The sequence below is a fragment of the Pteropus alecto genome, unplaced genomic scaffold (assembly GCF_000325575.1).
Source record: "Pteropus alecto unplaced genomic scaffold, ASM32557v1 scaffold88, whole genome shotgun sequence".
Classification (NCBI taxonomy): domain Eukaryota; kingdom Metazoa; phylum Chordata; class Mammalia; order Chiroptera; family Pteropodidae; genus Pteropus; species Pteropus alecto.
Window position 1 is genome coordinate 10,300,211 of NW_006494611.1, and position 22,883 is coordinate 10,323,093.

Here is a 22,883-nt window from a genome sequence, read left to right on the forward strand (position 1 = left end):
GCATACACAGAGGAAAGGCCATGTGAGGACATAGTGAGAAGGTGGCTGTTTGAAGCTAGGAAGGGAGGTCTCACCAAAAACCAACCCTCTTGACATCTTAATCTTGGACTTCCAGTCTCCAGAAATATGAGAAGATAAATTTCTGTTATTTAAGCCATCCAGTTTGTGGCATTCTTTTTTGACAACCCAAGCAGACTAATATATCCCTAAATATTTCATATTTTTGATAATATTTTGTTGCTTTTTAAATTTCGGTTTTTCAGTTGTTCACTGCCAGTGTTTATAGAAATACAGTAGTTTTCTTTATTGATCTTATATCCTGCACATTTGCTAGTCATTAGTTCTAGTAGTTTTTTTGTAGATTCCATTAAATTTTCATAGAGATATCCTGTTATCTGTGAATAAAGATAGCTTTAATTATTCATTTCCAATCTAGATGCCTCATTTCTTTTTCTTTGCTTAATCAATGGCTAGAATCTCCAGTACAGTGAAGTGTAGAAGTCATGAGAGAAGATATCCCAGTTTTGTTCTTGTTCTTAATAGGAAAGCATTCATTTTTTTCATCATAAATATACTGTTAGGTAGATTTTTCATAAATGCCCTTTATTAAGTTGAAGTTTCCTTCTATTCATAGTTTATTGAGAATTTTTATCTGGAATAAAGTGGATGTTATTGGATTTTGTCAAATGCTTTTTGTATGTCTATTGAGATAATATTTTTCTTTTTAGTTTGTTAATATAATAAATGTTATGGGTCTTCAAATATTAAACCAGCTTTGCATTTCTGGGATAAACTCTAATGGTCATGATGTAATATTCATTTAATATATTGTTTAATTTAATTTGCTAAAATTTTGTTTGGAATTTTTGCATTATGTTCACAAGGAATATCAGTCTATGCTTTTCTGGTAATATCTTCGTTTTGATATCAAAGCTGTGCTGGCCTCATAGAAAGAGTTGGGAAGTACTCCCTACTCTCCTATTTTCTTGAACAATTTGGCACTATTTCTTCCCTAATGTGTGTAGAATTTGCCAATGAAACCATCTGGACTTGGAATTTCCTAAGGGAAAGGATTTTTAACTACAGTATAAATTTCTTTAATAGATATAAGGCTATTTAGGTTATCTAGTTCTATTATTTGCAAATTTGTAGTGATGTCATCTCTCTCCTTCCTATTACTAGCAATTTGTGTCTTCTGTTTTCCTGATTAGTCTTTCTTGAAGTTTATCAGTTTTATTGATCTTCTCAAAGAATCAGCTTTTAGTTTCATTGTTTTTCTCTACTATATTCTGTTTCATTAATTTCTGTTTAGATCTTTGTTATTTCCTTCTGGTTATTTTGTTTTTAATTTGCTCTAATTTTTCTAGTTTCTTAAGGTGGAAGATGAGATCTAATATAGGCATTTAATGCTACACATCTCCTCCTAAGTATTGCTTTAGTGCTCCACCTATTCATCCCTTCCTCCCTCCCTCCCCCAAACCCTGTCAATCACTAATCTTTTCACTATCTCCCCAGTTTTGCCTTTTCCCGAATGACATAGTTGGAATAATACAGTATATAGTCGTTCCAGGTTTAATGATATGCATTTAAGATTCTTCCATGTCTTTTCATAGCATGATAGCTCATTTTTGTGTGTGTGCTGAATACTATTCCACTGTCTAGATATATCACAGTTTCTTTATCCTTTCACCCGTCGAAGGACATCTTGATTGTATCTAAGTTTGGGCAATTATGAGTAAGGCAACTGTAAACATCCATTTGCAGATTTTTGTGTGGACTTAAGTTTTCAGTTCATTTGGGTAAGTATCAAAGAGTGCAATTGTGGGGTCGTATGTTATTAAGAAATGTTTAATTTTGTTTCCAAATGTTTACGATTTTTCTAAGGATCTTTTTGTTGTTGATTTCTAATTTATTTTCATTGTGGTCATACTTTGTATGACCTGAATTTTTTGGATTTATTGTTTTATGGCCTGGAATATGATCTCTTTTGGTAAATGTTTTATGTTTACTTGAAAAGAATGAGTGTTCTGCTGTTGGCTAGAATGTTCTATAAATGTCAGTTGGGTCAATTATTTGATAGTGTTGTTAAAGTGCAGTCTAATCTATTCTTGCTGATTTTTTGCCTACTTTTCTATAAATTAAGAGGTATTGAAATCTCTGACATAATTGTGGATTTGTCTATTTCTCCTTGTCATTTTGTCAGTTTTTGCCATGTGTATTTTGAAGCTCTGCTATTAGGTGATAAATGTTTAGGATTATTAATTCCTCTTGACCTATTTATTTTATTATTGTTAAATGCACCTCTCTATCCCTGCTAATATTCCTTGCTTTAAAGTCTACTTTGTAAGATTTTTAATATAACCAGCCTAACTTTCTTTAAGTGTTAGCATAGTGAACCTTTGCCTGATCTTTGACTTTTAACCTGTTCTTTTCTTTATGTGTCAAGTACAGTTCTGGTAGGAAGTATATGGTTGGTTTTGCTTTTTTATAATCTTATGGAAAAAAGATGGATTCTGTCATCTTATTTACTTTTTAATCAGAGTATTCAGAGAATTTATATTGATTATTGATATGTTTAGGTTGGATTCTGTCATCTTATTTATTTTCTTTGTGTCCCATCTTTGTTTTCTTTATCCTCTTCCTCTGCCTTCTTTTGGATTAACCAATATTTTTATGATTCCATTTTGTTGTCTTTGTTGGCTTATTAACCATGACTGTTTTGTTATTTTAGTGATTGCTTTAAGGTTTAAAATATACATCTAAAATTTCTCATGGAATATCTTCAAGGGATATTATATCACTTCATGTATAAGATACTTACAATAAAATACATCCATTTGTCCCCTCCCAGCCTTTATGTCGCTGTTGTCATGCATTTTACTTTTATATATTTGTAAACTCCACAATACATTGTTATTATTTTTGTTTTAATAGCTGATTATCCTTTAAAGATATTTAAATCGTTAGAAAAGTAATGTGTATTTACACCTATAGTTACCATTTCCGGAACTTTTTGTTCTTCTGTATAGATCCAGATTTCCATCCGCTATTATTTTCCTTCTGCCTTAAAAACATTATTTAACATTTCTTGTTGTTTAGGTCTGGCGATGAATTATTAGATCTTTTGTATATCTGAAAATGTCTTTATTTCACCTTTATTTTTTAAAAGATATTTCACCTTTATTTTTTAAAAGATATTTTAGCTGGCTATAGAATTCTAGGTTGACAGGTTTGATGGTTTTCTTTTTTTAAAAAAATCATTTTTAAGTACTTCAAAAATGTTCCTGTCTTATCACTTGCAATGTTTCCATTGAGAAATCTGAACTCTTATTTATCTTTACTCTTCTGTATATAACATGTATTTTTTCCTTTGTCTGCTTTTAATATTTTCTCTTTATCATTGGTTTTGAGCAGTTTGACTATGATGTTCCTTAATGTAGTTTTCTTTATGCTGCTTATGTGTGGGGTTCTGTGAGCTTCTTGGATCTCTCCTTTTATGGTTTTCATCAAACCTGGAAAGTTTTCATAATTTTCCATAATTTCTTCAAATAGTTTTTACATCCCTCCCTCACTCTGTTCCTTTAATTCCCTCCTTCTATTTTTATCTTTCTGGAAGATAGTTTGCTGCCTCTTTTCTCAGGTTATCATGCTCTGGGCCTGATCTCCAGTACCCTTGGAGCTCTGGTTTCAGAGTACTAAAGATGTCACCTAGCTCTATACAATGGTGTGTGTGTGTGTAGTGCCCAGGGTCATTATCTTTTGGTTGTTTAGTAACCCTCTGATATGGTGCCGTCTTATGTCTGTCCATTCCTGAATTCCTCAAGATTCTTTCTTGACCTCGTATCTATTAAATTTTATCTTCACACTATAGCAACAAGCAGATATCAAATACTGATTGCTTCAAGGCCCTGTCTTGTACTAGGGATTACTGATGATCTAGAAGATAATAAAGTAATAAAGGATGAAAATGCATGAGTGTGTTAACATTTATTTTAATATGGTTTCTAAAACCAAATTGTGCTATGTGCCCTAGATCTTCTGTGGTGGTGCTCCACAGGTCCATTGGAGGTAGTAAGATTTTAGATTCCTTCCTTCCCCACCTCTCCACTCTCTATAAAATTCAGTCACAAGAATTTTAGTTTCATCTGTTTTATAATTTGAATTTCCATGTAGGATTTCATTAAATTAAATAAAATAATCAATAAATAAAGAAGATTAGAAGATCACGTTCTTAATTCCAAAGTAAGATGAATGTGGGGGCTTCTGTTTCTCTGGCTAGATCTCACATAAAGAAAAGAGAGTCTTCAAGAGCCATAGTTGGCTATACTTAAGGCATTCTTCAGATTGTTATGTGGGTCAGAGAAGAATGTCTTGATTATGACTTACTTTGAACAGCAAATGAAACCAAGCTCCATACCTTTCAAAATGATAATATTTTACTATCTTAACCAGTTGAGAAATTTATATTAGTTTCAAGTGTATAACATAGTGAAGCTAGCTTGTTTCTGCATTTATCCACTCAATCAGAATGCATTTATGAAGCACATATTATGTGTGACATAATGAATTGTATGTTCCCTGCCCTCAATGAGCCTAAAATCCACATTTTGTTGTGTATGTGCCTGTTTGGGGGTGGGAGGGGTAGGAGGTGGTATATAAATTAGAATATGGAGTAAAATGAACTGAATGCTTTTATAGACTTTCAGAGAGTGACAAAGAAATCACTGTAATTATTTTGAACTTGTGGGCTTAGGGACTCTAGTAGCAAGGCTTCATGAAGAAGTTGGCATTTGAATTAACTCTTAAAAGTTGAAAGGGCTTTCAAAAGTTGAGAGAGGAAATAGATTGTACTAGATTGCCAGGGTTTATATCCTGGCTCTAGCACTCACTAGAAGTGTTACTTGGAGCAAGTTATTTAACTTCTTTTGGTCTCAGTTTCCCTATCTGTAAATGAGCATATCAATAGTAACTATTTCACTAAGTGGTTGTGAGGATTAAATAAAACAATGCATATAAAATACTTAAAACATACTGAAAATGCTCAATTTTGTTAACTCATAAATGTTAGCTATTTTTATTGCTTTTGTTAGGGGAAGGGTATTCCAAGTTGACTGCACAGCGTAAGCAAAAGTGAGAAAGTATGATATTGAAAGATTTGCTTTTATATTCACTGCTTCCACAACTGAAATGCTACCAGAGTCTTCAAAAGAGCTCCAGGCATAGACTTGGGGGTGCCATTAATACCACAGTGATACCACTTTTTGCCAACCAACTGGGGAATGTAATAATCATTTATAATGAAGACTGGCAATTTTTTTCTGTAAAAAGCCACATTATGTGTGAGTGCATGTGATTTAGACTTTGCGAGCCATATGGTCTCTCTCTTGACACTGCTGTTATATGTGAAAGCAGCCATAGACAATACATAAACAAATGAGTGTAGCTGTATTCCAATAAAACTTTATCTATGGATACTTAAATTTGAATTTCATGTAATTTTCATGTGTCATGAAATATTAGTTGTCTTTTAATTTTTTTTTCAACCTTTGAAAATGTGAAAACCATTCTTAGCTCGCGGGCTACAAAAAACAGGTGGTGGGCTGGATTTGGCTTGTGGGCCATAGTACAGATCCCAGGAATGGAACATTGTTCCCTTGGTGAAATGAATTCTGCATTCTAAACAATTGACTTTGAAACAAACTTTTGAAATACAACCTATTGGTAAGGTTGGGGCTACATAGCCTCTACTATATATTCTTTTAGCAGCCTCCTCTGCTGGTTGATTTTATTCACAAGTACATTATCATAAACAGATTTCTCAGGAATCTATTCCCCTTACTAATAATTTGTAATACTTACATTAACTAGTAACATTGAGTTTGGCGTCCTACACAGTTCCAAAGAGGCTTTTTCAGCACATTCACATCTCCAGCTTTCAGTTTCTGGTACAGACCACTGTTCCTTTTCCAAAATTACTTTTCTCTAACTTCCTGCTAATTTATTAATGAAGGTTGTGGCTTTAAGACCATGAAGGTCAACCTGTCAAGTATAGGAATAAAATTTCGATTGTCAGATTTGGTTTTCTATTAGTTTCCCTAAAAATATCTCCAAGTTTTTCAGTTGCCAAGGAATCAAAGCTTAATAATTATGCCTCAGGTTTTTGTTGTTTTGTTTTACAGACTAATTGCCAGTACTTACTTATTACAGACAATCAAAGTCAAGAGTTGAAGAAGAATTTACAGTTTCTGGGTCAACCCTTGTCTTGATATCTAAAAAAACCAAGTGTCAGCTTCCAGAGGTAGGGCTACTAATGATTAAGACAGGTTCATTCATGTAGGAATTCAACAACCGTTGTTGTAGCATTGGGCAAGCTACTTAACACTTTATGAGCCTCAGCTGATCTATAAAATAGGCAGAATAGCTATTTTAAAGAATTGTTTAAGGTTGAATGAGATGATGCATGTGATACCTGATAGCTATGATTATTATTTGATAGCTATTATTATTTTCTTCTGCGACCAGTGTTGTTTTTCTTAATAGCCTATATCTCAAGTAGTTCAGTCTCCACAATTTTTCTTACTCACAGTGTTTTGTGAGATCATATTATATTCCATTTTCTCCCCATCTCTTCGACATCTTATAATCTAGAAAGGATTCTATACTCCACAAATATAAAGTTTTCATTCTGCATTTCCTGTTTCAGATAATTCATAAAAATGCCAAATAAAACTATCCAAATGAGATCCCTGGGTAACTTCATTATTCATGCATCTATATTAATAGTCATATACATTTAACTCTCATCTTTGCTTCTGACCATTAATATAAATCTCTTTCTAGTGTAAGAAACAATTCTATTGAAATCCATACTGTATATATTTTTTGACTTTGGAACTTGATTTGGGATGTGTGTGTGTGTGTGTGTTTCTCTGTTTACTATTATGTATTTCAAACCTCCTTTTTCTGTTGTAAATATTGTTCTTATATTAACATTCAGTGTTCTCAAACAATAAAGAAATATTTGTTGCTCCGAAAAGATAATACTGTTCCTACTCCAACTAGCAATTGGAGAGCTGAATTGCCTTCACATTGTAGTGAGCTATTTTCTAGTTATACAAACATATAAGCATTTTTTTTATTACATATATCTCTAGCTGTAAAGTATAGATATGAAGTCCTGTCTACTTGTGCAAATTAAGGTACTCAAAGAGAACTGTAGGTAAAATAGATGATCCTGGAATAAATAGGAAAGGCTGATCAACATGACTAGGAGAATAGAAGGTCCAAGAGTAAGAGGATGAATTAGCCCAAAGTCCCAAAAAAGGAGCTGACTGCGCATAACTTGGTCTGCTTTCTCCTGAGATATGATGTCTCTGAGTGACTCTTCTAATTATAACATTTTGTGATCAAGATTTGATGGACGTGAGTCTGGAGGTAAAGTTAGCTGGGGAGAAGCTGAGGAAGTGAGAGAGAAAGGAGAGAGAATCTGTATTGTGGAAAAGCTGGGTCACTGAGTGTTGGCCAGACTGCAGCTGATTATAGACTTCCTTGAGTATCAAGGGTTCTCCTGTGGGACTAACACTAAACTAGTACCTACTACAATGTTTTTCATTTTTACTAGAGACAATGGATGGCTACATGTGGGATGGCTGTGTGCTGGCTAGCTTAGCTGAAGGCAAGGGGCAAGAAGTTCAGTTTTTGTTGTCTTGGTTCAGCCTTCATCTTAGATAGATACTGTGTCCCTGGGTCTCAGAGGCAGGGCTTTCTTATTAGTGATTCTGCCTCATCCTGGATGATAGTGAAATTGCTAATAGTCTGAGCCCAGGACTGTTTCTGGCCCCACCCACAAAGGTAGTGGTTTTTTTTCTCATCCCATTCCTCAATTGCAATTGGTTTCCAACTATGCCTGAGAGTGATAGGGTGTATTTCCATTCACCTAACAGCTTAGAGTTTTAATACCTTAGAGAAGATAGGGAAGAAGGACCTGGACAGGGCTTTGTGCCTTTCTCAGAATGACTGTAATTTTCCTCCCTTCCCCTCCCCTCCCCATTTCCAAACCTGAACTACCAACTGTCTCTTGCTCTGCCCTCCCTGCCACCCTACCTAACCATTTTAATTCATGCTCAATGAGATTCAGAGAGAAGAGCCTACAAGTGGGTGCAAAACTCTTTTCGTATGTGTGTTTTAGACTCCCAGGGATTTTTTACTTTCACGCTAGCCCACACTCTGCCTTTTGCTATTTGTTCAACGTTTTATTTGAGTTCATCTTAACAGCTCTATATGGTGTCTGGCATCTCCAACACCCATGCTGTTCTCCAGGGAGCAAGTATAGGTATCCCATCTCTCCTTGAAAGTACCTGTCTTTCCTTAGAATTCAGACTAGTTGGTTGCCCTGAGTTTTTGAACTATCTCTGATGGCTTCAAGAAATAATTTTGTAGATTGCTTTTTCTTGTCTTTAGAGTGGGAGTGAAGCTTCTTATATTCTAAGAAGACATCAAAAGTCCAGTGAGTTGACACCACAATTTTCAAAAAAGTGTTTAATAGATTAATTTCTGTATATAAGGAACCTCAGTGGTTTAGAAATAACTTCCTATAAAACTAAATCTACAAGTATAGAAAGACTGGCTTTCTTGTTCCTATTAGTAAGTGTCCCTCTGCTTTTAGTGCCCGTGGATCCATTTTCCTATGTTTCTCAGTGTGCTTCTTCCATGTTGTATGTCCTTCTCTTTTCCCCCTACTAGAATTTGAGCTTCTTGAGGGCAGTAGTTCTACTATTCATATTTGTCCTTCCCCACCACCCCCTAGCACACTGCCTGTATGTAGCACTAGGTTCATACATATTTGCTAAATTCCAATTACAGAAAGTTGTTTAATCTAGTAACCTCAATTATAGATCACTAGACTACTGGTGATCATTTCATTCCCTGAATGGAAAGTTGAAATGTCATGAGTTGGCCTTGACAAGCAAAGAAATGATGACATTAATACCCAATGACACATTAAAACAAAACAAAAGAAATAAAAAAACAGGTTTCAATCTCCTCTCTGTAAGCAGCACATTTAGCAACTCATAATTGAATTTTTTATAAGTGAACTTTCTCTTTCTGCTTGATTACACAGCAAACCATTTCTCATAAAAGAATCATCAATTCATAAAATAGTTATTATGATGCAAAGTGTGCATGAAATGTGCATTATAAGGAAATCAGTCTAGAAGAAATTAAGAGAAAGAGCAGAGGACATTAAGAAGTCTTTACTTTTAAATATCCATTTTTTAAAAATAATATTTTTATTTTTCAATTATAGTTGGCACGTAATATTATATTAGTTTCATGTGTACAACATAGTGATTCAACATCTATATAACTCACAAAGTGATCACTCCAATAAATCTAATGCCCCTGTGACACCATACATAGTTATTACAATATTATTGACTACATTCCTCATGCTATACTTTATATCGCCACAACTATTTTGTAACTACCAATTTGTACTCCTTAATCCCTTCCCCCTTTTTCACTGAATCCCCTAATCTCCCTCTCATCTGGTAACTCTCAAAATATTCTCTATCTATGAATTTGTTTCTGTTTTGTTGTAGTTTATTTTGTTCTTTTGATTCCATGTGTATGTGAAATCATGTGGCATTTGTCTTTCTCTATCTGACTTATTCTACTCAGCACAATATCATCTAGGTCCATCATGAAATATCTTTTTCCATCTCTTTACTTTCTCTCTGAGTATGTCTTTTAATCTGAAGTGAGTCTCCTGTAGGCAGCCTATGTAAGAATCTTGTTTCTTATCCATTTAGACACCCTATCTTTTGATTAGAGTATTTAATTCTTTTTCATCTGAAGTATTGGTTGATAGATTTCTGGTTATTGCCATTCTTTATTCATATTTTTGAATTTCTGGTTTGCCATTCTTTATTCATATTTTTGATATATATTTTTTTCTTCTTAAAAAAGTCCCTCCAACATTTCCTGTAATACGGGCTTGGTGGTGATAAACTTCTTTAGCTTTTTCTTGTCTGGGAAGCTCTTTATCTGTCCTTTGATTCTAAATGGTAGCTTTGCTGAGCAGAGTAATCTTGGTTGTTGGTCCTGAACTTTCATCACTTTGAATATTATGTGCCAAACCCTTCTGGCCTGCAAAGTTTCTGTTGAGAAATCAACTGATGGTCTTATGGGAGCTCCCTTGTAGGTAATGAATTGCTTTTCTCTTGCTGCTTTTTAAGATTCTCTCTTTGTATTTAACCTTTGGCATTTTAATTATGGTGTGTCTTGGTGTGGGCTTCTTTGGGTTCATCTTGTTTAAGATTCTCTGAACTTCCTGGGATTGTATGTCTATTTCCTTCACCAGATTAGGGAAGTTTTCTGTCATTATTTCTTCAAATAGATTTTCAATTTCTTGCTCTCTCTCTTCTCCTTCTGGTACACCTATGATACAAATGTTGTTACACTTGATGTTGTCCCAGAGGCTCTTTGAACTGTCTTCATTTTTTTGGATTCTTTTTTGTTGTTGTTGCAGTTCTGATTGGGTACCCTCTGCTACCCCATCCTGTATATCGCTGATTTGACTCTCCACTTCATCCAATCTGTTCATTCCCTCTAATGTACTCTTCATCTCAGATATCATAGTCTTTATTTATGACTAGTTCCCTTTTACGTTTTCCATCTCTATGTTTATGTTTTCTATTTCTTTGTTAAAGTTCTCACTGAGTTCCTCTGCTCTTCCCCTAAGTTCATTGAGCATCCTTATAATAAGTGTTTTGAACTCTGTATCTGGTAGATTGCTTATCTCTATTTTGTTTGAGTTCTTTTTCTGGTGTTTTGTTCTTTTCTTTCATGTGGGGCATGCTTCTTTGTCTTCCCATTTTGGCTGCCTCCATGTATCTGTTTCTATATATTAAGTGGGGCTTCTAAGTCTCCCAGTCTTAGTAGAGTGGCCTTATGTAGTAGGTGTCCTTTGGGGCCCAGTGGCACAGTCCTAAGAGGGGTCCAGCTGTAGGCCAAGTTCAGCCGCAGTCTGTGCCCCTCCAGGACCACCTGGTAAGAGTCATCTAGCAATCCACAGATGACTGCCACCTGTGCTGGGCTTATAGGTTCCTCAAGAGGCCCAGCCTGAAATGGAGTCCGGCTGCTGCTAGTGCAGGGCTTGAGGATGCTCAGCAAAAGGTATGGGGCATGCCAAACCTAGATGCTGCTTTTTTAGGTTTTGTGAGCCTTTGAAAGATTTTAAGAAAGTCTGCAGCAAGAACCAAGACAGGCCATTTATGGAATAAACCACTAGAAGTGGCTTGGGTGGGGCAGGATCTCAGGGAATCACTTGGGCAGAGTGACCTGTGTTATCCAGTTTGATGGCAGCTCTTATTGTGGCGCCTGTGTCTGCATGCTGGGATGAGTAAGGGCTCGAGAAGGGAGCAATGGATACCATCAGCACTTCTGTTTGGGATAAAGCTGCCCCTCCAGCCCTTGCCCTGAAGCTCGACAACTCAGTGTCTCCCTGTATATCCCTGGCTCTCCTTGAGCAGCTGCCCCAGAGCTGGAGCTCAGAGTAAGTAAATCCATCAGTAAGTAAGTTTGAGCTTGGGCCCTTTAAAAGGAAGGTCTCTGCTTCCCTGAGCCTTCTGTCTCGCTCAGCTGCAACCTCCACTGGTTTTCACAGCTGTAAGTTGTAGGGACTTCTTTTCTTTTCTTGGCTCTGGAACCTTAGGTTGTTGAGCCCAGTGTGGGGTCGGAACTTCTCACTCCTCAGGTAGGGGAGGGGGGCTCTGCATCCAAGATAACCCTCCTGATTCTTGACAACCACACGTGGTTTCAAGACTGGGCTAACTAGATGGTTTCACATCTTCGCCCATTTACCGATTTGAGGTGACTTCTTATTTTTGTCTCTAGTTGTAAGGGAAGTTTTTTTGTTCAGCCAGACCTCAGGTGACTCCACATGCTGGTTGCTCTGTAGTTTCATTATAGTTTTGGTGTGGTCATGAGAGGAGGTGTACGCAGCCTCTACCTTCTATGCCATCCTGACTGGTCCCCTTAAATTCCCACTCTTACCTTTAAGATCTTCAATTCCCAGAGTAAAGGAAAAGGGAAAGCTTTTTCTTGTTACAGTATTCCAGATCACTTTTCTTAATATAATTTTTTAAAAAGTCTTACTGTCTTGATTTTTCTGATCAGCCTACTTAGAATTAGAGAAAAGACCAGAGGGAAGAAGGGGACAATAATAATATTCTCTTTCACTTGTCTAGACTTTTATAGTTTACAATTTCACATTAACAATACCTCATGTGTAAGATGATTAAGACCTTTAGTTCCATTTTACAGATAAAGTAACTAAAGCTCAGAGCAGATACATGAGTGGCTCAAAGTCATGCAGTTAATAGGAAATAGAATTGGATCATCTCTTCTAGCCTAGTATCATCAATTGCCTCTAACTGCTCTGTTTTTGTTTGGATATATATAAATATATCGAATTCCAAATGCATGGAATAGTTGGTGCCAAGGAAGAGATTGTAGGTTGATGAGTGGGTAGGTCGGCAGAGTTAATGGGGGAGATAGTATTTTTGCTTTTTATTGGCCATTTTACCCTAAATCATACCATCTCACTATGCCTAAACAATTTTCCTAATGATATGTGTGGAAAGGAGAAGAGATAAAATGAAGGAGAAGAAGTGATAAGGAGATGAGGTAAGAAAAGAGAGAAAAGACAGAATGAGAAAAAGATAAAGATAGGAAGCTCTATTTTTCATTTTGTCTACTGTCAATATCAAAGGCAATACATTGACTGAGAGAACTTGGATTAGAACTCAAATCTTAAGGAGCTTTGTTTGCTGAAGCACCTTGCTTCTCTGGAGAGGAATGGAAGAAATTGCTTCAATGCATTATTCAGTTTATGGCAAACTAAGAGGGAAGGCATCTCGCCTTTGTGTGTGTGTGTGTGTGTGTTTAAAGCCCTCCACAAATGCTCAGAACTCTTGGAGAAGTTTTGCTGTTCTTCATTTAACAGTGAGAATAAAATGGTTTGGCCTTCCATAAATTGCCTGTTGCATAAGAATTTTTCAAAGATTAATGACAAGGATATTTATGAAAATGTCTCTGTGACTTTCACTTGTAACTATTCAGATATGTGTTTTTTGCCATTTGTATTTAATTTACATTTTAAAACTTTTGATTTGGCTGTTAGCCAGACAACATATAGCCTAGCAGAGGGCCTTGAAACTGTGTAAACAAATAAATAAGTGATTCAATGAATGTTATATGCATATAGGAAACTTCTCAGCTCTTGTTCAAGGAAGTCAACAACTCTCTAGTGGCAGAGAGGTAGAAAAGCTCACCTTGCTTTTCCTAATTTCTTTCTTCCATTTCTTCTTTCAGTTTGTAGGTTGTTAGAAAAGTTTCAGGCTTATAAATTTTTGAAATCTTCATCCAAAGAGGATTAGTTCTTTGAATGTAAATGAAAGTGGGTCTACTGTAGTAGTTTATCATGGTGGGTTCATAATAAACCTTAAACTAGAGTAATTTTAGTCCCTTTTCTGGTTTACCTCTTAATTACAGCACCTATTTCTCCCAGCTCTCTTAGAAGACAAGGTAAGGGATAATCATTACCAATATGGTTTTGTCTAGGTGATTCTAAGTGATTCTGATTACGTAGAAACATGATTGTAAGGGAAAGAACTCTAGAAATAACTGGTCTGATCCCATATAGAAAATTTTTTGGAGGTAGAAGTGAGCTTATTTGCAGCACAATTAAATTAAAACTAGTTTATTCTTTGTCTCAGTGACCTCAAAAAGCCAGTATTCTAGCTCAGTTTTAAGGGAGGTGGGTATAAGATAAGAGAACTTTTTAAAGAAAGAATTCTTCAAAATGTGAAGGAATCTGGGAAAGAAGACCCCATTGGTGAAAAGCCAGGGAGAAACTACAGAGAAAGGGTTGTTTCCTGTCAGAGACACTTGCTTTTTTCAGAAAGAGGAAGAGCAGAAGGATCTGGGAAGAGGCATGTGTTGGTTATGGGATATACTTTCTTGAGGAATATCTTTCTGGCTTTATGCCAAACAAAAATATAATACCTTTTCACTTTGTAAAATTTGTGCAGCAGGAGTTTAAGAACAAGTAGAAAGAGGGGGACATTGAGGCATTCCAGAGAGAAATAGCAACTATAGCTTCAGTAAAATTCAGACTTCCTCTGTTATGCCAGGCTCCCTAAGTCTCAGGTAACTTCCTGCCTCTGTCATCAAAACCTTTTGGGGTTTCACTTCTAAAGACTTTATAAGGTCCAGATCATATGATGTCTCTCTTGAGGTATTTCTTCCCTTCCAAATTTACTTCTACTCAACATATATGATTGGCTGTTTGTCACATTATTACTATGTTAGAACAATCTCAAAATATAGACTGTGTTAGTTTCAGATATTTAGTTTTAGTAACCTTGCCAATTCAGTTTTCATGAATTCATAATAAATCCTAAGTTTTGAAGTAATTTTCAGTGTCCATTTCTGGCTCATCTGCTAATTAAACATCTATTTCTCTCAGCTCTCTTGGAAGACAAGGGTAAGGGAAAAACAGTATCTAACTGGTTTTGTCTAGGAAGGTTATTTAACCTCTCTGAGATTTCTCACCTATAAAATGACGATAATAATACCCACTTTGTAGGTTTGTCAGGAGGATTAAAGTAATAATTCTAATTCATTTAGCATAATACCTAGATCCAGTAGGCACTGGAACCTACCAATTTGTTTCAGATAGTTACTTCTTCCAAAGTTGCCAGAACTGCCTTTAGCCTTTCCTGATCATTTCTGAGCTGTATTTCTCACTTATGTAAGGGCTTGGGACATCTGTTGAACAATGTGAAATAGACATGGAATGTGCAATCCACTCCATATGGGATGATTTGTGCGCTACAGGGAGGCCTTTTCTATCAGGAAACTTCTCTATCATTAGCTTGTATAAAACTAGCCCTTCTTAGAAAAGTGGTGTCATTGGTATGTTTGAATTAATATATCAAATAAAAACAAATATTTTTCAATTGTTTTCTTATTTTTACTTTTTAAAGCTAACTTATAGCTAATTGTCACTTCTTTACATTTATTCATATATTGAGAAAGAAGAATAAGTCTTCCCAGTCTTCTAGTTCTCATATTTCCTTTCCCTTTAGAAGATCTTATGGCTATATTAAAACCTTGACTTTCACTTCCAAAGCCTTTGGCGAATCCAATACTTTCCTACCTTGGTAGATTTATTTATTTATTTAACCTCTTCAGTCCAGCTAGGTTTCTTGAATAGTTCATCCTGAACCTTGAAACATATTGCCTTTTGCAAGCAAAAGAGTGGTTGTCAGATATTTGAAATCTTAACTTACTATTTTGCTTATTTACTCTGATTGTTTAATAGTAGTACTGACATACTTGCTTAGCCTTTGCAAGGTACAGAATACTTTCACATTTCACATATATCTAGTATCATCCTTTACACACCTGTCTGTTCGTCTATATTTACATGGATGTGTGTACACACATATGTCAAAGTATATGTATATTATTCAGCCCATGGTGAAACTTAATTCTGGGAGAGAAGCTCATATTATATACTAGAGAGTTGATATTAGACATTTCACTTAATCTCTTTGGGCTTCAGTTTCTTCATTTATAAAAGGGAGAGAGTAGTTCCCTGCCCTATGTGAGAATATTCTTTTTAAAGTGCTCTGAAATCATAATGGATTATTTTTCATCTACCCCACTGGACTGTGGGCCTTGAAATGACAGAGAGCAAATCTGATTCACTTGTGTAAACTCAATGTACTTGGAATATAACAGAACCTCTACAATGTCTTGTGAAAGGATAGAAAGGAGAGAGTAAAGAGGGGAAGTGCAAAGGGAAACAAAGGGGGAGAGTGGAGGAAAAGTCTCCAGTGCATTTGGTACTTTCTCATCTTGTTTGAGTTTAGTGAGAGACTGTATTGCAGCTAAAGGAATGCTAACAGCTCCGACTTCCCTGCCATTGTCTCAGAACCTGGGCCTTCTCACCCATTTCCACGGTGTCTGAAATGTACATTCTGTTCCTTGTATCCACAAGACTATCTCTGACCCATCTGTTTTGGTACAGTGATAGAAATTACCAGAATATAAACAGTAAGTAAATAATTCTTTCTTTATAGGAAGACCTGGATTTTGTAAATTTTCAGCTTTGATTTAATTCTCTTTTTCTAATTTTGCTGCTCTTTGGCTTTTCTTTGTTTTTAATGCCTTTGCTAACATCCTGCTAAGTCTGTTTCTTTTCTTTTCTTTTTTTTTTTAAGTCTCAAATCCTGAATTAACTCCCTTGGCTGTGAACAAATCTGCTTCATCTTACTCTTCATTTTTTTAAGACTTTTTTTTTTAATCTGAATTATTTCATGATTAATATGCATAGAAAACATCTAGCCTAATGCATAAAGGTTTGTTAACTTTTAAAATTGATATGCTGGTTCCTACTGTTCTTCTACCCCAGTTGAGCCATCAGATTCTCGTGGAAAAGTTGCAGTTGGTTCCTGTTTCCCACAAATAGTGCAGTGGCCATACAGCCTGGATATTCTAATAAAATGCTAATTAAGGAAATTCTATTAAGTCGACACTAATATCAAAGTGTTTTGATATTAGTCTGGCAAAATATGGTCACATAGACATGACATAAGCTGGTCTACAGAATAGATCACATACCATATGTAGAGAGGGTAATGCTTCATAGAGGAAGCATTACCTAAGACACAGTTGGCAAAGACCTGATTTGTATGTCACTGCTACCACTTTTCAGCAATAAATGTTCACAATTCTTTTTCCCGCTGAGGTCTCACTATGCCTAAGAATCCGGGAATGTATTCCCAATCCAAGCAAATTGGCTTATGAAGTGAAATCCAATAGCCGTGTTTGGAGTAGTGGTTAAAACCACAGGCTTTAGTACATAGGCAAATTTGGGTTCAATTTCAGCTCAACTATTTATTAACTATGTAACCTCTCTTGGCCTCAATTCCCTTAGCTATAAAATGGGGATAATAATAAATGCATCCTGGGATTGTTATAAGTCTTAAATGAGATACTATGAATTAAGTACTCAACAAATGCCTGACACGTAACAAGTGTTCGATAAATGGTAGCTGCTCTTATGATTAGAATTAAAAGTTACCAAATGCATTTTGGTTAGCAGTATGCCCTATCTCTGACTGAAATGCAAGGGGAGAGCGATTCTACTCTTAATATAGCATCTACATGGCTCTGGGAAACCTCTCAATAATTTGGAGTTTGTGTTTCCTGTCAGATGTTTTTGAATCTGAAGGTAGATGGTGAATCGAAAAGATGACTATGCCAGATTATCAAAGATATACTTTAATTAACCTCAGCAATCAATATTCTTCCTCTGTATTTTATGTTTGCTTGAAACTTCTCTAGGTTACATTGTGTCTGCAGGTACACGCTCTCTACTTACACAGGATATTATGTAATTCATCTCCTGTACTCATCAGTGTGAACTGTCATTAAACAATGTGCCATTACAGCAGTTTGGCAGCTGCCTTAGGGAAGCTCATTTTTTAAAAAGGCAGTGTTTATTTATTTGTTGTTTTAATTTTTTTTTTTTTTTGCTTGACGGCTTGAGTTTTAGTAACTTTTCGATTTTTCAAATTTTATTGAAATTTTTGTCCTTAATGATGATGTTTGAATTGTACATCTGTTATTTCAGAAATAACTCCAATAGATGCTGCCCCATTCCTGGGTTTCCTAGACAACAACAAAAAAATGTGTGCAGAAAATATGTAGCAAGGCATGTCTCCGTGCTCAGCACACTCACATACAACTTTGTGCTTTATTTTCAAGTTCCTTTTCATCTAATCATGAACTTCAAAACCCAGGTCATGATAAAGATGAAATATAACCAAATGTCAGAAGTAGCATAGCATAACTAAAAGATCCAAGAGCTTTGGATCCTAGACCCAGATCTGGTACTGACTAGTCATCTGACCTTTCTTGTTTAAATCACTTAACCACCCTGGGCCCTAATACCTTTGTCTTTTATATAAAAATGTAGACTCACACTACTGATTCTTGGTGACCTGGGGAGCCTCTGGGGCATTGAGAATGCAGTGGAGTGTCATATGAGTAGTCTGAAAAAGTATAGTTAATATTATAATATTATATTTGACAAACAAAAAGTATATCATTTCATAAATAAAATTATAGAAACTAAAACTCAAAAGAACTGTCCTTGGTTGGTAGGATATGTATTAAAAAAGATTGAGAAGCAAAACTTTGCAGGTCTCTCATACCTCTTCTACATTTATTTGTCATGTAAGAGATGCTGGAATCTGTTAGCACTGGCACATTCAAATGTCAATGTAACACAATTTGGCCTCTAGGAGCTAGGTAATAGAACAGTAATACTCTTCTACCCTTACTTCACAGTCTTTGCTCCTTGAATCTCTTAAAAAAATTTTAAATTATTTATTGTTAATTTTAAGTCATCATTTCTAGGTAATATAACAATTGCCATTTCAAAGTTTTTCAATAACATCTCTTAAAATACTGATTTTTTTTTTTGTATTTCAAAACTCCAGAGCATTTCTGAAAATAAAATAGCAGTCACACCTTTAAATATCTAACTAATGCTAAAGAATTTTCTACTTGAAAGGGGTAAAAAGTCTTAATTCAGTATTTCTTAATATAACTATCAAAAGAGAACTTATAATGACTCATATATGACAATTTTCAATAAAGTCATTAGATTTTATTTTCTTCATAATCAAGTAATTGTATGTTGGATCTAAACTGAACATTTTGCTTTTTAAAGCACTTTCAGATAAATAGATCTACATAGTGATCCCAGGAGATAGGCAGGCACCCAGAGCATTATATAGCTATCAAAAATTTCAACTTTGACTTGCTTCTTTTTAAAAATTCTCAAAAGCAGGTATAGGCTTTTTAACCTTGCTTATTTTCTTATTAAGCTAAATAAAAACAAAATTAAAAATTTTATTAGTAAATTTATAATAATATTTATCTGCAGAATCAGTCATGATAAAACCCCATCTGATGATGAATAAACTCTAGCTGTGAAGAGAATCTGTAAAGTTATCTTGCTTGATAGGAAACAGAAATCCCACAACGCATGCCAGGGCCAAGGCCCCTTAGTCTGCATCTGTTCAAGAGGGAAATATTTGGAATGGAAAAGAGTTCCTATTGGTTGGGATACACAACTACTGGTAATTAAAAGCTCTGATTCCTTTACTGAGCAGTCCCAGGACAATCAATAGGAGCTTGTGCACTAAAGACTCCAGCTGCCTTTAGCCTGCAAATGACCCAGTTCCCAACCTTATGTTAGTCCATGACACACCTGTGCACTGGCCAGGACACACTGGAGAGTAGACGGGAAGTCCCTTGTCCAGCCTGCTCACAGCCACATCAGAGACACACACCAGGTGTGACTGGAAAGTAATGAGGCTCACTCAGAAACAAAACATGACAACTGGACCAAGAACAGGATTTATGTATCCAACTGAGGATTGTTTCTTAAAGTGGTCACCATGGAAAACATAAAATACTACCATTGCTCATAACACTTTTAGAATGTCTCCTTGAGAATGGCCTTTAGAGACTAAGATCTTCTCAAGAAAATTTGTTCATTTCTTTAAACTTACATGTTGGTCTTTTAACCAAAAACTTTGTGATTTACTATATAGATCTGGTGCTCAGAAGAGAAGTCTACACAGGAGATAGACACCACCAGAGATGCCATCATTGCCACCCACCACTCATTAGAAACAGCAAAAGGAGATGAGAAACTGATGTTAAAAGTCATCTTTAGGCTACTCACCCAATCTTTAGCACTGCAGCGTTGATTTGAGTGGGGTGAGAGGAGTAAAGTAATGAGCTCTCCTGACCTGACCCCATGCTCCCAACTTAGTTTGGCAAATTGCTCTTTATTTCCATTTCTCTAAGTCTTCCTGGTTCCTGCCTAGCTCTAAGGCAGCGCCCTTGTTCTTTGCTGTCCCTTACCACCTTTCCTTTCTCAGTTGCAACTTTAGGAGTTACTATCATTTCATTTATGTCACACTTGTCAATGTCTTCAGCTAGGAAATTAAAATCTTAATGTCATTTAACAACTGCCTTACCTTGCACATGATAGAAATAAATATTCTTGATTTGATATAATTTGCTAATGGAGGAATACACTGGAAGGAGGTTGGGGTTTTTAGTGAGAAGGCCAGGGATAGAATCTTGGTGTTATCAAGTTACCACTCTGGTTTAAGATTCCCCATCTGTACCATAGGAATAGCAATATCTACTTTTTCAGGATTTGTTGTAAAGATTAAATGTTAGAAATATGTGCGTAATATAAACCTACATTCCTAGAACATAGTATATACTTAATATGTGGTGGCTATTATTAAAAGTAAATGTTGAAGTTCCCAGAGGCTAAGTGACTTTCCCAAGGTCACATGGCTGATTGATGTCCTGGTATGGACTTAGATTTGAGTGTGTTGATTCTGTGATTACAGCTAATCCATGGTTCTAATTTTTTTTCATTGATATTTGTCAGTCTTTGTCTCTGAAACTTTCCTGTGTACAGGTCAAAATTTGACAAAAGTCTAAATGCTTTAATTTACTCCCTAGTTCTAAGGCAGTAAATTGTTGGATATAATGCTATTGTTTAAATAATTATCAAAACCACATAAGAATATGAATAGCTTAATATTATACACTCAAGTATATCCCACAGCCCCAAAATGTAAGCAGTTCAAATGAAAATTCTTGTATCTAGAGACTCATCACTCCATACACTCTCAGTTGTTCTTATTGGAAGCCTTAACCTTGCAAAGTGCCTTCTGAGGAAGCTCCTCTCACCTTCTTTTATACTTATTAACCCAGAGAATACCAGAGCTAGAAGAGACCTCAGAAATCACCTAGTCTACTTCCTCAGTTTATAGATGATATGCTTAAGGTCACATAACTTAGAAATGGAACCATGTCAATTAATCCAAAATTTAAATGAGCCTCTGCCACCAGTAACTCCTTAGAAGCACCAAGGAATTTCTGTCTTCCAATGAAACTATCACTTTAGGAATGAAAGAGAATCTGTCTTTAGCCAGAATTAGAATTGAAGTAATAACATTTTCTAAAAGTAGAAGAAATATATGTATCTAAAATTAAGTCAGAAGACTCAGGGTTTTATTTACCTTTGCTCACCAGGCAGTAAATTCATCACTTGGAGAGTTTAGCAACAAACCATTTGAAGATCCCCTAACTTGAGGAAGGAGTAATGTACAAATATAGATGTTTAGCAAGAAGGGAAGATTTATTATTTGTACATTGGTTACAGAATGTTAGTTTTCGTGAGAGGTGATGCTATGTTTAGTTTCAACAGTGAGAATGAGCATGGGAATAGCTGTTAACAGGAAGTAGGTTAGGGAATTTGAACTTTTCATTTCTTTTTCCATTGGTCTTTGTGTTATGGTTTAATTTAATTATTGAAACTTTATATAGTATAGTTCCAAAACCTCTCCGTATTCAAACATAAGTGCCCAAATCCTAAAACCAAATAAAAATAACTTTTGAATTAGCTATTTTATTTTTTCACTCCAGTTTTGTCATAATTGAGAATATAATGTGTTCTATATTGGATTCTCCTTTCTAATATCAACCATTTCTTTATATCCCAACACAAAATTTTAAGTATTTTAAGTTCTATAAATTTTATAGAAGAGATGTTACACCTCAATGAATCCAACTTCACATTATTGACATGACTATAAAATAATGAGGCAAATAATTTGACAAACTCAACCAGAACCAGTTCATTCAACTGGATGCTGTCCCTTGTAGGAGTAGACTCATGGAGGCAGATACCATAGCCATGATGAACTTGGAGTCTGCAGTGGGTTGTTGCAGCTAGGTAAGCACATGTAAAGATACTATATTCTAATGACCTACTGTATCTTTGGACCACTAATGTTTCTGTATACTAATTCCTATTGCTTCGGTGTATACAAGCAAATATTTCTTAAGTATCTATTATGAGCCAGGCAAGGAGATAAAGCAGTAAATAAGGAAGACTAGTCTCTGCCCACAAAATTATGAAATTTACATTCTACTGGGGGAAGACAACGTACTTCTTGTCATATCCTTAACAACTCTCTTTCTAGCATATTACATGAGAACTGTTGAAAAAGGAACCTTTATGGAGAATATGCTCAGGGGGAGTACTTGCTGCCCCTATTCACTCACAGTTACAGTTCTGGGGACAAGACTGAATATGATTCTACAGATGTGTTATAGCTACATAGAAGTAAGGATGGATCTTCAAAATACATTGAGTGAAATGTAAGTTCCAGAAGATTACTTAAAGCATGAGTATAAAAAGTCATGGTATCTTTCTTATAAAACTAAATACCACTAAAACTAGAAATATGCTTTTTAGGAATATATATTATACACTTATATTTTTTAAAATCAAAGGGAATAATAAACAAAAGATTGGGGTAGTAGTTACTCAGAGTACTGTCAGAGAGGTGGAGGGAATGGGTAGAGAAGGAGCGTATAAGTAAGCGCAGGTTTTTATCAGTATTACACTTTGTTGAGTGTTAAGTTCATATGTGTTAATTAATCAACTAAACAATAATTAGAGTGTGTCATGAACTAAGAATTATTATTAATTTAATCCTATGTATAATAGATTAAAAAATTTTTTCCTTTTTAAAGGTGACAGACCTTTAAATAAGCATTGGTGTCATGACTTCCTTAATAAACATGGCCGTCATGACTTTCATTTTCTTAATTCCAGGTTAAACATGTTAATTTTTTTAGCTATTCTCACGTATTTCAGTATGATTAAAAATTGACTTCTTCTCACTTTTTTTTCC

General features: G+C 35.3%; 1 protein-coding gene across 3 annotated transcripts in view; it reads left to right on the forward strand.

Moving 5' to 3' along the window:
• HPSE2 (heparanase 2 (inactive)) overlaps nt 1–22,883 on the forward strand; it is a 538,231-nt gene that overhangs the window by 240,036 nt on the left and 275,312 nt on the right. The gene's annotated exons all lie outside the window — the stretch shown is intronic.